This window comes from Mirounga leonina, unplaced genomic scaffold (assembly GCF_011800145.1).
Source record: "Mirounga leonina isolate KUSES-001 unplaced genomic scaffold, KU_Mleo_1.0 Mir_168, whole genome shotgun sequence".
Lineage (NCBI taxonomy): Eukaryota > Metazoa > Chordata > Mammalia > Carnivora > Phocidae > Mirounga > Mirounga leonina.
Genome location: NW_023270426.1, coordinates 70,306,902 through 70,320,081, shown reverse-complemented (window position 1 = coordinate 70,320,081; position 13,180 = coordinate 70,306,902).

Here is a 13,180-nt window from a genome sequence, read left to right as displayed (position 1 = left end):
AAGACAGAACATCTAATGTAGTCTGAAATGGAGGAGACTTTCTTAAGAAAGTCTGGCAAAAAAAAAAAAAAAGGAGGGGAGGGGGATTAAAAAGTGGGTATTCCAAGCAAAAAGAAAAATATCAGCAAAGGAAAAGGTGCATGAAATAGGAGATTGTAAGCACAGACTTGGCCATTGCCAGAACGTTAAATGTGTGTGCATCAAAGGATGGCGAGTGGTCAATAGTTAGGCAGCCAGGTAGAGGCCAGGTCAAGAAGAAAAGTATGTCCTCTGTAAGGAGCGTTATTCTACAGGTACTGAGCAGCCAGCGAAGGCTCTGAGTAGAGGAAGAACATAGGCAATTTGCACTCCTGGAAGATCATTCTGGCAACAGTGTGGAAGACAGGCTCGGGAATAAGACTAAAGGGAGGGAGAACACTTAGGAACTTTTTCAAAAGCTGAGATGAGTAATTAGGAGGGCCTGTCTCTTAACCCTTCAGATAGCTAACCACCAAGTCTGAAAAATAGAGGCATTCCCAACTGTGTACAGTGCACAATCGACTTTGAGCCTGGGACAAATTTACTGTGTGAAGTGTGCCAGACTTAACCTTGGAATGTCCTCCTAATGCACATGGAAGCCAGGGGGAAAAGGTTGAGAGATGCCATCCACACCCCTACTCCCTGCCCATCTCTTCCCCCGGTGCCTAGGTGGGCTTGTGACCCCACGTCATGAATGCCCAGACAGACCCACACCTGACTGTGCCCTGGCTTGCTTTTCTGGCCTGTGATGGCTCTGCCATATCCAGGTCCATTGCTCATTTTCCCTGTCTCTGCTAACATGTGAGGACTTGCTTCTCATCTGTTTTGGGGTCATTGTCGTTTCCTCCCCCTTTCTAAATAAACCTGCAGAGCTGACCCCTCCTCACTAGCTCCATACTGTGGCTGCTCAAATTCAATGTCGTATAAAGCTTGATGGAGTCAAGAGTAAATCCTAGGTCCATTACAGAGGAAAGTGTACTGTTTGCTTCCTTATAGTAACAACATCAGGCATTTCAGCCTTACAAGAAGAGTGTCTTCCGCTGTGAAGCCAGTCCAGTCTCCTTTTAATACTTCCAAGGTAGGGAATCATCCTCTCTTCACAGCCCAAAGGGTGGTGGCATTCAAACTTCTCCAACAGTAAACCCTACTCAGTCTTCAGTCACCCCCAACCTGTTGAGCGGGGCCTGTGTCAAGGCTCTTAGCTCCTCACCTGGACATTGTCAAGAACATTTTTCTGGACTGCACACTCTCCCTTGCTAGGTGACTGTCACACTGCCTTCACCCCAACATGCCCCGGTGATGACAGGAACTTTCCTTTCCTTTGCCGCCTTTATTCAAAAAAAGAGAAGGAAAGCATACCTGGACACATTCTTGTACATTTTCAGCTCTCTTCTCACCTCTCAACTTTAAAGCGAGCCAAAGAGACAAGGATCTATACACTACTTCCTTCCCATTCCCTACAAAAGACCCTCAGCACTGCTTTCTGGATGCGAGTATCAGGGAACAATGGCTGAAACACACAACCCATTATTTCCCTCTTCTGTCACAATGTCCTATGACATTATAACTGCCACTTTATTTTTGTTTCCCGCCCCAGACTATAAACTCCCTGAAGAAACTGGGGCTGTTTCCCCATTGTCCTCAATCCCGGGAGTGTCTGGGGGTCTGTAGTTGTCCAATTGATGTTGGCTGAATAAATGCACAGTGGCCACCTCCAATTTCATGAGCAAAGAACTATTCACTTAGGCCTATGACATGAGCCAAGGCATTTTGAGCGCTGTGCCTCTGAGATACTCATGACCTACAGGCTGCACTTGCATGAAGAATGCTCTGCCTTTGAGGTCGATATTTTTCTTTCTAGGAGAGTTGCAATCCTGGGCAGGACTAATCAAAAGAACAGAAAATTCTCCATAGCTATTGGAAAGTAAGAACAAGAAAACATGTGCACCCTCTAATAGGAAGCCAGCACACGCACTGGAGAGGCGGCATTCATAGTGACTTTAAGTGACAAGGCTGGGCTGATGCTAGACAAAACTGCAAAAGGCAGTTTGCTCTCATGCCCCCTCTTCTTCTTACTGGCACCATTTCCCATCACAGTTCCTGCCGTGGGACTCATGACATTGGAAAATATTCACAGCAATATGGAACTTGTGGGGAGGTCAGAACTATCAGGTCATGTCAGGTCTGGTGTGGGACCAAGCATCTGGCCCTGGAAATACGGGGACTACCCCAACTGTACCCAGACAGACCCCACAGTATCCAGAGTGCAATTAACTGCAGGCATAATTTAGAAAACAACTGGCATCAATTCCAATCTAGCATAGGGAGACTGACTTCTGGCAGAGCAGAGTGAGGACCTCGGCTGACCCACACACCAGGGAAACTGGCGAAAGTTATTTTTTAAAAAAGCATTTAAAGCTTCTGGAAATGGTCCTAAGAGCAAATAGAAAGTACAATATCTATTCAAAAAAATCTGAAAATTTGGTAAGAAATGTGAGAATCTGTGGAATTGGACCAAGATCCTTCCCTCCCTCCCACTCTCAGCTCAGCGAGGCAAAGATTCCATTCCACATAACCACAGCCTCTAGCACAAGGCGCCCTGTTCCCCCAGCTCCCAGCCAGAGGGCTTTCTTCCCTGGAAAAAACAGGACTTTGGCATTTCTCATCCCGCCCCATGGACCTGATGCTAAGTGTCAGGTGGGTGCCATCCGGAGGTGGAGGCTCCCTTTTTCCACCTAAGCACTGGGAGTGCTGTCAGGAGTAGAGGCTCTACCTTGGGTGCAGCAGGCCAAGACCAAGGCAGCCCTGGTTACCCCTGCCCTGGCTCCTCAGACAGCAGTTCCATACCAGAAGACGCAGCCAAGAAGACATCAAATTGCTGCCTCTACATTCCAGTGAGCACTCAGCTCCTAGAATGTGGTTATCACACAGAGAGAAGCTCCTTATTTACCCCGCCCCCAGTTCTAGAGCCCTGCTTCATAGATTTTTGTTTGGAAGAAGAAGCACTGTCAAACAGATAGCTCATCTCTTTCCAAAGAAATTGACTTCATTTGCCATGGAGCAGGGAGAAACTCAAATCTAAGGCTTTCTCATGAACAGTGGAGGTTGTGGTGAAAGGCAATTGAGAGGAGATTTGTAGATTTCATGAAGATAACAGCCTAGACTGTCGCCAGCTAGTTTATAGGACAGAAGCTGGGAATAAGGCAGCAGGGAGGAGCCCTCCTGCAGTCAGAGCAACTATCAAGCAAGGGCCTCAGGAACTATTCCATCAAAGGAGCCACAATTTGCTTGGATTAGTGTACAGGTTATTGTTGAAAACAATAGAACAATCATTGGGCAATTTCTGGTTCAACAGCTAGGTGAGGTCGGGGACAGAGGCACCATGTCTAGAAAGCCCTACCAATACCAGTGTCTTCTCAGGGTCACTGTGGGTATACCCAAAGCTGCATCTCACAGACAGGAAACATCAGAGGCTTAACACTGCCAGGAGGAAAAACACTTTACTAAAATAATAGTAGCCAGTCACTAAAAAAATAAACAAGCAAGTAAGAATAACATGCCCTGGGATGGAAGCTGTACCCAGAGCTGCTACAACATATTACCCAAAATTTCTGGTGTTCTCCCACTTATGAGACAGGCAAATGAATAGGAAAGTGTGATCCATACACAGGGGAAAGGCAGTAAGGCACCACAAACCACCTGCGAGAACAACTGGATGATGGATTTAACAGAAAAAAGATCTCAAAATAGCCATTATCAATATGTTCACAGAACTGAACAGAACTATGGTTAAAGAAGTAAAGGAAGTTTGTATCAGGAGATAATATCAATAAAGATAGGATTATTTAAAAAAATAGAAATTTTGGAATTGGGAAGTATAATAATTAAAATGAAAAATTCACTAGAGGGATTCAAAAATTGATATGAACTGATAGAAGAAAGAATGGTGAACCTCAGGGATGTCTGGGTGGCTCAATCCGTTAGCGTCTGCCTTCGGCTCAGGTCATGATCCCAGGGTCCTGGGATCTAGTCCCACATCAGGTGCCCTACTCAGCGGGGAACCTGCTTCTCCCTCTGCCTGCTCTGCTTGCCTCTCCCCCTGCTTGTGCTCTCTCTCTATGACAAATAAATAAAAATCTTAAAAAAAAAAAAAAGAATGGTGAACCTTGAGGTAGATTAATAAAAGGTACAGAAATCAAAGAACAGAGAGAAAAAAGAATGAATAAAAATGATAAGAGCCTCAGAGAAATGGGACACATCATCAAAAGCACCAATATATGCACAATGGGAAGACCAGAGGGAGAGGAGAAAGGAGCAGAAAAAATATTCAAAGAAAAATGGCTTAAAAATTTCCACATTTACTGAAAAACAATACCTACTCCAGAAGGTCAATGAACTTCAAGTAGGATAAATGCAAACACATCCATAAACAGACACATTATAGTAAAAATGCTGAAAGGTAAAGACAAGGAAAAATATTTAAAAGTAACAAAAGGAAAACCACTGTCCTTAACAAGGAAACCCCTATAACAATGTAAGCCAGAAGGCAGTGGGACACTATATTTAAAGGGCTCAAATAAAAAAAAAAAAATAACTGTCAGCCAAGAACCCTATATCCAGCAAAGCTATTTTTCAAAACTGAAGGCAAATACTTTCCTAGATGAACAAAAACTGAAAGATTTTATTGCTAGCAGACTCATAAGAAATACCAAAGAAAGTTCTTCAGGCAGAAAGGAAGTGACCTAAGTCAGTAATTCAAATCCATACACACAAAAAACAATGACCACCAGTAAAGGTAATGCCATAATTATTAAATATATATATATATGCATATTTTTCTCATTTCTAATAAATGATTTTAAAAAGCAATTGCATAAAATAGTATGTATATAATGTAGTGTAGGGCCTAAACATACAAAAATGTAACAAATGTGTAATATATTTGCCAGTAATAGCAGAAATGAGGTGGATATGGGCAAAGCTGTATTGGGCTTAGGAGAGGACTACAGACGGTAAAGTATCATTGGTTCTGTAATAGATATGTCTAATAATAATACCACAAAAGAAGGGAAAATGGATTAGAGCTATACAGGAGCAATGTTTCTCTATGTCATTGGAATTAAGCTAGTATAAATCTAAAGTTGATTCTGATAAGTAAGACATGTATGGTAAACGCTAAAACAACCATCAAGAAAAAAAAAAGAGAGAAAGAAAAAAAAAAGAAAACTTCAAAAAATATAGTGAAAAAAATCGTTAAGGAAATGAAAATATTACAAATCTAGTGTAGGGTCATAGAGTTATTCTCAGAATCTGCTGGGCTATTGGCCATCATCATTAAGGAATCTTGCCAAAAGTATCACCACCAGGTCCAGTGGCCTGGGGAAAATGAACAGAAATGCACACCTGGGGCATTAAGGAATAGACAAGAAGGAAACAGGACATACAGAGGCACACACTTTCTAGGCTTGCTTGTCTACAGGATGTACAGTTGCTGGTCATGCCTTACCCCTTATCATTTGACCAGAAAAGCGCTAACACAGCATGTAACATAGAGCAACCCAGAGACACAGAACCAAGCTGAAGTTCTCCCATGTGAACACGAATCAGAATCCCCTGGACAGCTTGTTCAACCACAGATTGCTCGTCCCAAGCCCCAGAGTTTCTGATTCGGTAGGTCTGGAGTGGGGCCCAAGAATCTGCACCTCCAGCAAGTTCCCAGGTGATACTGATGTGATAGTCCAGACACTACAGTTTGTAAACTACTGGCTGCCCTAATGTGTGAAGACCATAATGCCTAAATAAAACTAAAGCAGGTGGAGAATGTAGGTCATAGCCTAAAATACAAGAACCTACTTCCAGATAAATTGGGGTGGTGAGTGCAGCAGGAAAATAAGCAGCAGGTGTAGTGAACATCTAGTTGCTTTGCCACCCTGAATCTTTTCGCTCTCCTTCTGGTAACTATACACCAGTTTACCTGGGGGAAACACTTTCCTCCCTCACTTTTAGTCCATATGGTTTGGAAGGACTTCATGACCTACCTTTGCCTCAGAAAAAGGGATGTGACAGGGTTTCACATTTTCCCCCAGCTCCAGTAATTAGTTCAGTAATTAGATGGGTAATCAGAGCTAGTTCAGTAATTAGATGGGTAATCAGAGCTAGTAAGATTTGAGGAGACTTTTTCTGAGACACCTTAGAGGGGGAGAGAGAAGGATAGAGGGAGGGAGAGGGAGAGAGAAGGAAAGAGAGAGAGACTTGCGCCTACAACTGCCACTTTGCCACCATGTGGAGCCTAAAACTGAAGCCATTTTGAGGTGAGCCGAGTTGGAGAACAAGCAGATCCTGGTGTGGTCATTTGAAGCCTGGTCAAACACACCTGAAACCCGCATTGCCCTGTAAACCAATTAAATTCTCTTTTCATTTGAGCATGTTGGATTGGGTTTTGTGATTTGCAATATAAAAATCTGCATTTTTGGGTGCCTGGGTGGCTCAGTTGGTTAAGCGACTGCCTTCGGCTCAGATCATAATCCTGGAGTCCCGGGATCGAGTCCCACGTCGGGCTCCCTGCTCAGCAGGGAGTCTGCTTCTCTCTCTGACCCTCCCCCCTCTCATGCTCTCTATCTCATTCTCTCTCTCAAATAAATAAATAAAATCTTTAAAAAAAAATCTGCATTTTTTTAAAAGGAGGGAAAACAATTTAGTATGACAAATCTAGTAATGACACATTTAGAATGACAATTCAGTAACCAACTGAATAAACAAAGCAGAACAAGCCACATAAGTGACAATGGGCATTTCTGGAACCTGAGTTTATGCAGTGTCATGAAGGGAGACATTCTGTACACTAACAGGGCACAGGCTGCGGAAAGGCACCAGACCAAGATTGTCATAACCTGGATGGATAGTGGGACCATCTTAAGTACAAAGACAGAAGCTCAGGTGTGAAGATTCATCCAAATCGGGCATTCAGAGGAGTGTGGGAGACAAATAAGAGGGCAGGGGCTTGGAACCAACAAGGGACCCAGGGGTAACCTAGGAGGAACCTGAGGCCACGGTGTGGATGACATCAAAAGGAATCACAGATCAACTTACATATCTGCCCTCTGGGTCCTCCCCCATTGCCAACTCTCTGACCTCACATCCTGCCATTCTCTCACCAACCCCACTCCAGGCACAGTAGCCTCCTACTTGTCTCCATCTATGTCAAGCACGCTCCCACCTTGGAACACCTGCCTTTGTTTCCTGTGCCTGGTAGGCTCTTGCATCAAATACTTGCATGGCGGATTCCCTCATTTCCTTCAGGCCTCCTCTCAAATGCCAATGTATCAGACTGGTCTTTCTGAATCAGTGTGTGTGAAACAGCAAGACCCCAGCTCCAACCGGGCTCATCCAAACTCCTTTTCCTGCTCTCTTTTTCTCCACAGTGGTTACTACTCTCTGACATATGATGTAAGTACTTGTTTGTTAATTGCTTCTCCTTAATAGCATGTAAGCTCCATGATGGCACAGGCTTGGGGATTTTGCTGCTATATTCCTGGTACTTAAAATAGTCTACAACATAGTCACTGAATCCTAAGTCTGTGTGTCCTGTTATTACCACCTCATAAATCTTTGTGTTCTTTATTATATCCCTTAGAATAAATCAATAAATGTAATTAAGAGTTTCTCTGAGTTACATGAGCTATTATAACAAATGACTGAACCTGGGGTGGGGGGAATGTGGGAAGCCCAATAGCCATTTGATCAGAAATACAGGTGACAAATCCCATGAGTACAGGTGGGACTTGTGCCTAGTGTCTGAAGTGGGGGCAGCCATGTGAGACTGAGCCCTAAACATGTGTGGTCTGTGCTAACCCTGGGTAGGTAGTGTCAGGATGAATTAAATTGTAGATTATAGGACATGTAGTTGGTGTCCACAAAGAACTGGAGAATTGCTTGGTGTAGAAAATCCACACAAAGGATGTCAGAAGTGTTGTGAGTAGTGGAAAGAGAATTTTCCTTTATTTAACCTGGCTTTACACAAAAACTTCTGAGAGATCTTATAATCTACATCCATGAGTCCACATAGAACTTTATAAAAAAAAAAGGGCGCCTGGGTGGCTCAGTTGGTTAAGCGACTGTCTTCGGCTCAGGTCATGATCCTGGAGTCCCTGGATCAAGTCCCGCATCAGGGTCCCTGCTTGGCGGGGAGCCTGCTTCTCCCTCTAACCCTCCCCCCTCTCATGTACTCTCTCTCTCTCTCATTCTCTCATTCTTACTCTCTCAAATAAATAAATAAATCTTTAAAAAAAAAAAAAAAGAACTTTATAAAAAATGTATCATAGGATCATCCACACAGCAAAGAGTAAAAATAGTTTGGAGTGGCATATTTTCTCCCCTGCTGAATAGGACAAAATTAACTTAAGTGATAGATTAATAAATTTGCATATTCTGATAATCCTTTCCATTTAGGTTTTTAAAGACTGTTCTGTGATAAACTGTAGTAACTACAAAACTAGTAGATAGTGTATGATTTTCACACAATTCACATTTTTATATTCCTGCAGTTGAAGTATGTGCTACCCTACATAGAGGCATAATAAGCACAGTGTAGGTCAATGTGCAAATCAAGAAGTGAGTACTTGAGCATCTCTGGCTCTGTTTTATGTCCCTGCAATAATAATTATCATGAAACACAAAGTGAAATAGACCTTGGCTATTACAAGCAAAAGAACATGACATAACTTTGACAAGACTTTTCAAACACCTGTTTTGCTTAAAACTCAAAATATGTCATTACATGTGTTTCGATTTATATAATTATTATGTCAAAGCTATTTTGTTTTTGTATCACAGGAAAGTATTTACATTTTTAATTCATTTTAAAATAAAATAATATGAAACATTTTAAATTTATCTTCCAATATTTTAAAATAAAACCAAGAATCTTCTGGGCTAGCTTATTGTATATGCTTATTTTTAACAACCAAATGTGTACTTTGACATCTCCTTTCTGATGGACCCACACCAGTTGAGCAACCTGTAGATGAAATTATTCTACATACTTTGGGAGACTCTCTAAGAAACAAGACCATATAGCAATTAATCCTTCCTTATTACCTATACTGCTTGTCTGGGCTCAGGAACTTACTGGCCAAACATTCTGTGCATTCAAACAACTGCTTCATAATAATTATCAATCGACTGGTTGATTCAGTCCTACAGGTTAACTGGCTTGAGTGTGCATATCCAGTATAGATTCTCTCAAAGGAAGTTTTCTGGTTGGATTTTCCAAAAATTAGAAGGCATTTTCCTGGAAAGCATCATGTGCCTGGAATTTATTTCCTCTACCATTTTGACAAAGCCTATGCCTGCTAGACTTCTGGGCACCAAAAACACAATGTCTTTCCAGGCTTTTAGTGTCTCTCCAATATATCGCAGAGATGAACTTGGCTCTGGAATATCTCTTCATCTGTGTCTCTTTGATGACAACCAGCTGAAAAGGGAGAAATTAAGTCAATCAGCTGATTGTGTTCTTTCCACAACTCCAACAGTTTTGGCAGATTTTCTTCCTCCTTGCCTTGGCTGATTGTTTGGAGACTGTGTCAATAAAGACATTGCTAAATGTGAGACTGAGGATTATAGAAGCAAGTAGCTTTAATAGGAATGTGAAAGTCAAACAAAATTGAACTAAACACTATAAAGAGTGCATAAATAAAAAATAACACCAAAATGTTACCAGACATGGTAACGAGGAAGAGAAAGGCCAAAAGATTGAAGAAGAAACAATTTTGCTTTCAGTCTTCCATGAAACATCTTTTTAAAGGAACTGTCTGCTCATCATTCATGGTGGCTCTTGGACTATTGAAATGGTGGTCTAGTAAGAGAGCTACCAACTTGGTCTGCTCTCTCCAGGCACCAAAAGCCTATCTTCACTCATAGGTGTTGTACTGTTTGAGTATTTGTTGCTAATCTGAGAGGAATTTTTAATGTGAGTCTTTAAAAAGAAAAAAAGTGGGTGAGAAAAAATGAACTTCACCAAGGAACAAGAAAACTTACTATAGACTATATCTAATAATAGTAATAGTAATAGTAGTAGTAGTAGTAATAATAATAATAATAATAATAATAATGGCTGTGATGGTTAATTTTATGTGTCAACTTGACTGGACCATAGGGTGCCCAGCTATGTGTTCAAACATTATTCTGGGTTTTTCTGTGAGGGTGTTTTTGGATGAGATTAACATTTAAACCAATAATCTGAGTAAAGCAGATTGCCCTCCCCAGTGTGGGTGGACCTCACTCAATCAGTTGAAGGCCTAAATAAAATTAAAGGGTGACCCACCCTTTAATAAGAAAGAATTCTCCTGCCCTATGGTCTTCCAGTTAGAACATCATCTCCTCCTGATTCTATAGCAGCTTCTGGCCTTTGAATTCAAATTGCAGATTTGGACCTGCTGGCCTCCACTATTACATGAACCAATTCCTTATACTAAATCAATCAATCTCTCTTTCTCTCTCTGTATACACACACACACACACACACACACATATATGTATATATGTACATTCTATGTTGATATATAATCCATATTGATCCTGTTTTTCTGGAGTCAGTAGTCACTGACTACTACAGTGACTATAATACCTTGAGGACTTGCTGTATACCAACCACTGTGCTGTGGTTATTACCTCTATCATCTCGCTTAATCCTCTCAACAACCCTATGAGTTGGGTCTCACTCATTGTGCCCATTTTATGCGTGATGAAACTGATTTAAAGCAGTTAAATTACATTATCAGAATCATTGAGCCAATATGTAGTAGAGCCAGGGCCAGAATAAAACATATTGTTCCCCATGTTTTATTTTTGCATATTTATTATCCTATCCTTTATTGTGGGAGAAATTCTTAGTGCTCATCAAAGATCCATATGTTCCTCTACATTTTGCAGTCCTCCTTTCAGTTAACTGGGACTGTGGGAATAGTGCTGTCCAATGAAGTACGTGTGGATATAACAGGTGACCTTATGGACCAAGACATTAAGAGCTGATGCACCTTCCTCATTTCTTTTTGACTTCCTGCTGACCCTGGAGGACACCTGTTCCAGCTGGCATAGTTACAAGATGAAAGCAGCCCAGGTCTCTGAGTCATCTTTTGGAGGAGAGCCACAGAGGAAAGTTATCTAAGCCACATCAAACTCCAAGTGAGTAGGAAACAAAATTCTATTGGGTCAAGCCACTGATTTTTTAGTGTTGTTTGTTATCCTAGCATATGGTGCACCTATTAAACTTTAATTTATACCAATAAGACCTGATATCAAAAGTGGTAAGTATTTGAAACATAATGATACATTTATGAATATAATGTGGCACAGTGAAGCTTTGGAACCAGGCTACCTAATTCAAATCCCAATTCCACTAGGACTAGAGCTTAGCCAAGTAGCTGGCCTTGGCTGTTACTTAACCACTCTGTGCTGCTTACGTGTGAAAAAGGGTTTTTTTCTAATAGGGTGGTTATGATGATCAAATGAGTAAATAGACGTACAGCTTTTATGTTGGCATCTATTAAGACTATAAAAATTAGCTATGTATATAAACAATAATTTATATTTTACAATGTAAAAAAGTTTTACTCTCACTCAAGTTTATTACACAAACAACAAACATTTTATTTATTTATTTTTTTTAAAGATTTTATTTATTTATTTGACAGAGAGAGACACAGCGAGAGAGGGAACACAAGCAGGGGGAGTGGGAGAGGGAGAAGCAGGCTTCCTGCAGAGCAGGGAGCCCGATGTGGGACTCGATCCCAGGACCCTGGGATCATGACCTGAGCCGAAGGCAGACGCTTAACGACTGAGCCACCCAGGCGCCCCACAACAAACATTTTAAATGAAACCATATGATCAACACTAAATTACATTCTATGGATACAAAGATGAATGACACATGGCTCTATGCACAGAGTTCACAACTTAATAGAGGAGACAGCCATATTGTTATTAATGCTAAAATTCAGTAAATACCATAAAGGACCATTTTCTCGGTTTCACAACTAGGTCTTTTTCCAAAAATTTTTCATTTTCAGTGCCTTCTAGAATGCAACTCAGGAACTTTGGAGTAAGTAACCCAACCTACACTGCAGACGAGGAAAGGAGAGCATGGGTCTCCCAATTCACTTCCTGTTTGTCCTCTCTCTGAACTATTCTCTAGGTTGTTTCCTAGAACACAGATTTCATGAAGTCATTTTACTACTTAAAAATTTGTGATACATCTCCACTGATTATAGAATAAGGTGTTGTACAGTAGCAAGACTCACCTGCAGCCCCAAACTATCTGCAGCTAACTATCTCCTCTCTGGTAGGAGAATGGGTGAGATGTAGTATAGAGAACAAGAAACCCTGAATGCAGAGACCTAAGGTCTACCTCTTAATGTCTTTGAGCCTTGGATGAGAAACTTCACTTCTCTAGATCAAGTTGCCCCATCTATAAAAATGAGATATTAACTGTTCTTTATATCTAACATGGTTGCTCTGAGAGTCAGATGACATCCTAAGTGTCAAAGTGATTTGTGATTTATAAGTATAAAGCACTATATATACGACAGATACAGATACAGATATAGGTATGGTAAGGCAATGCTTCCGAAACTTCAGTTACGGAAAAAAATTCTTCTGAGGATGTTAAATATGTGTTCACCCACGTACTTTCCCCAGAGATCTTGAATCACTTAGTCCAGGATTGAGACAGGTAACTGATTCTTTTGCCAAATACTCCAAGTGATTTGGATGCAGGTGGTGTGTGGACCACACTGTGAAAAATGCTAAGTGTTGCAAATTCCACAAGGAAGAGTCCTAACAAAGGTAAATTTTTTTTTTTGACCCAACAAAAATAGATCTTGGTCAATATCTACTTTTCTATTTTCATCATCATTGTAAAAATTGGCAGGCTACTAGCAAACTAAAAATAGGTATATTTATTGAGAGACCCAGAAAGTTTCATAGGTTTTCATTTCATTTTAGTCCTTGGAAAAAATTAAAATATATAGCTTTACTCCTAATTTAATGATAAGGAGACTGAGGGTCAGATTCCTAGAAACAAATTTCAAATCTCTGGTGCCTATGGAATGGAATTTGAGAACTTTTAGAGCCTGAGTACAAACCCATAGACTTTTCATTTCTCATG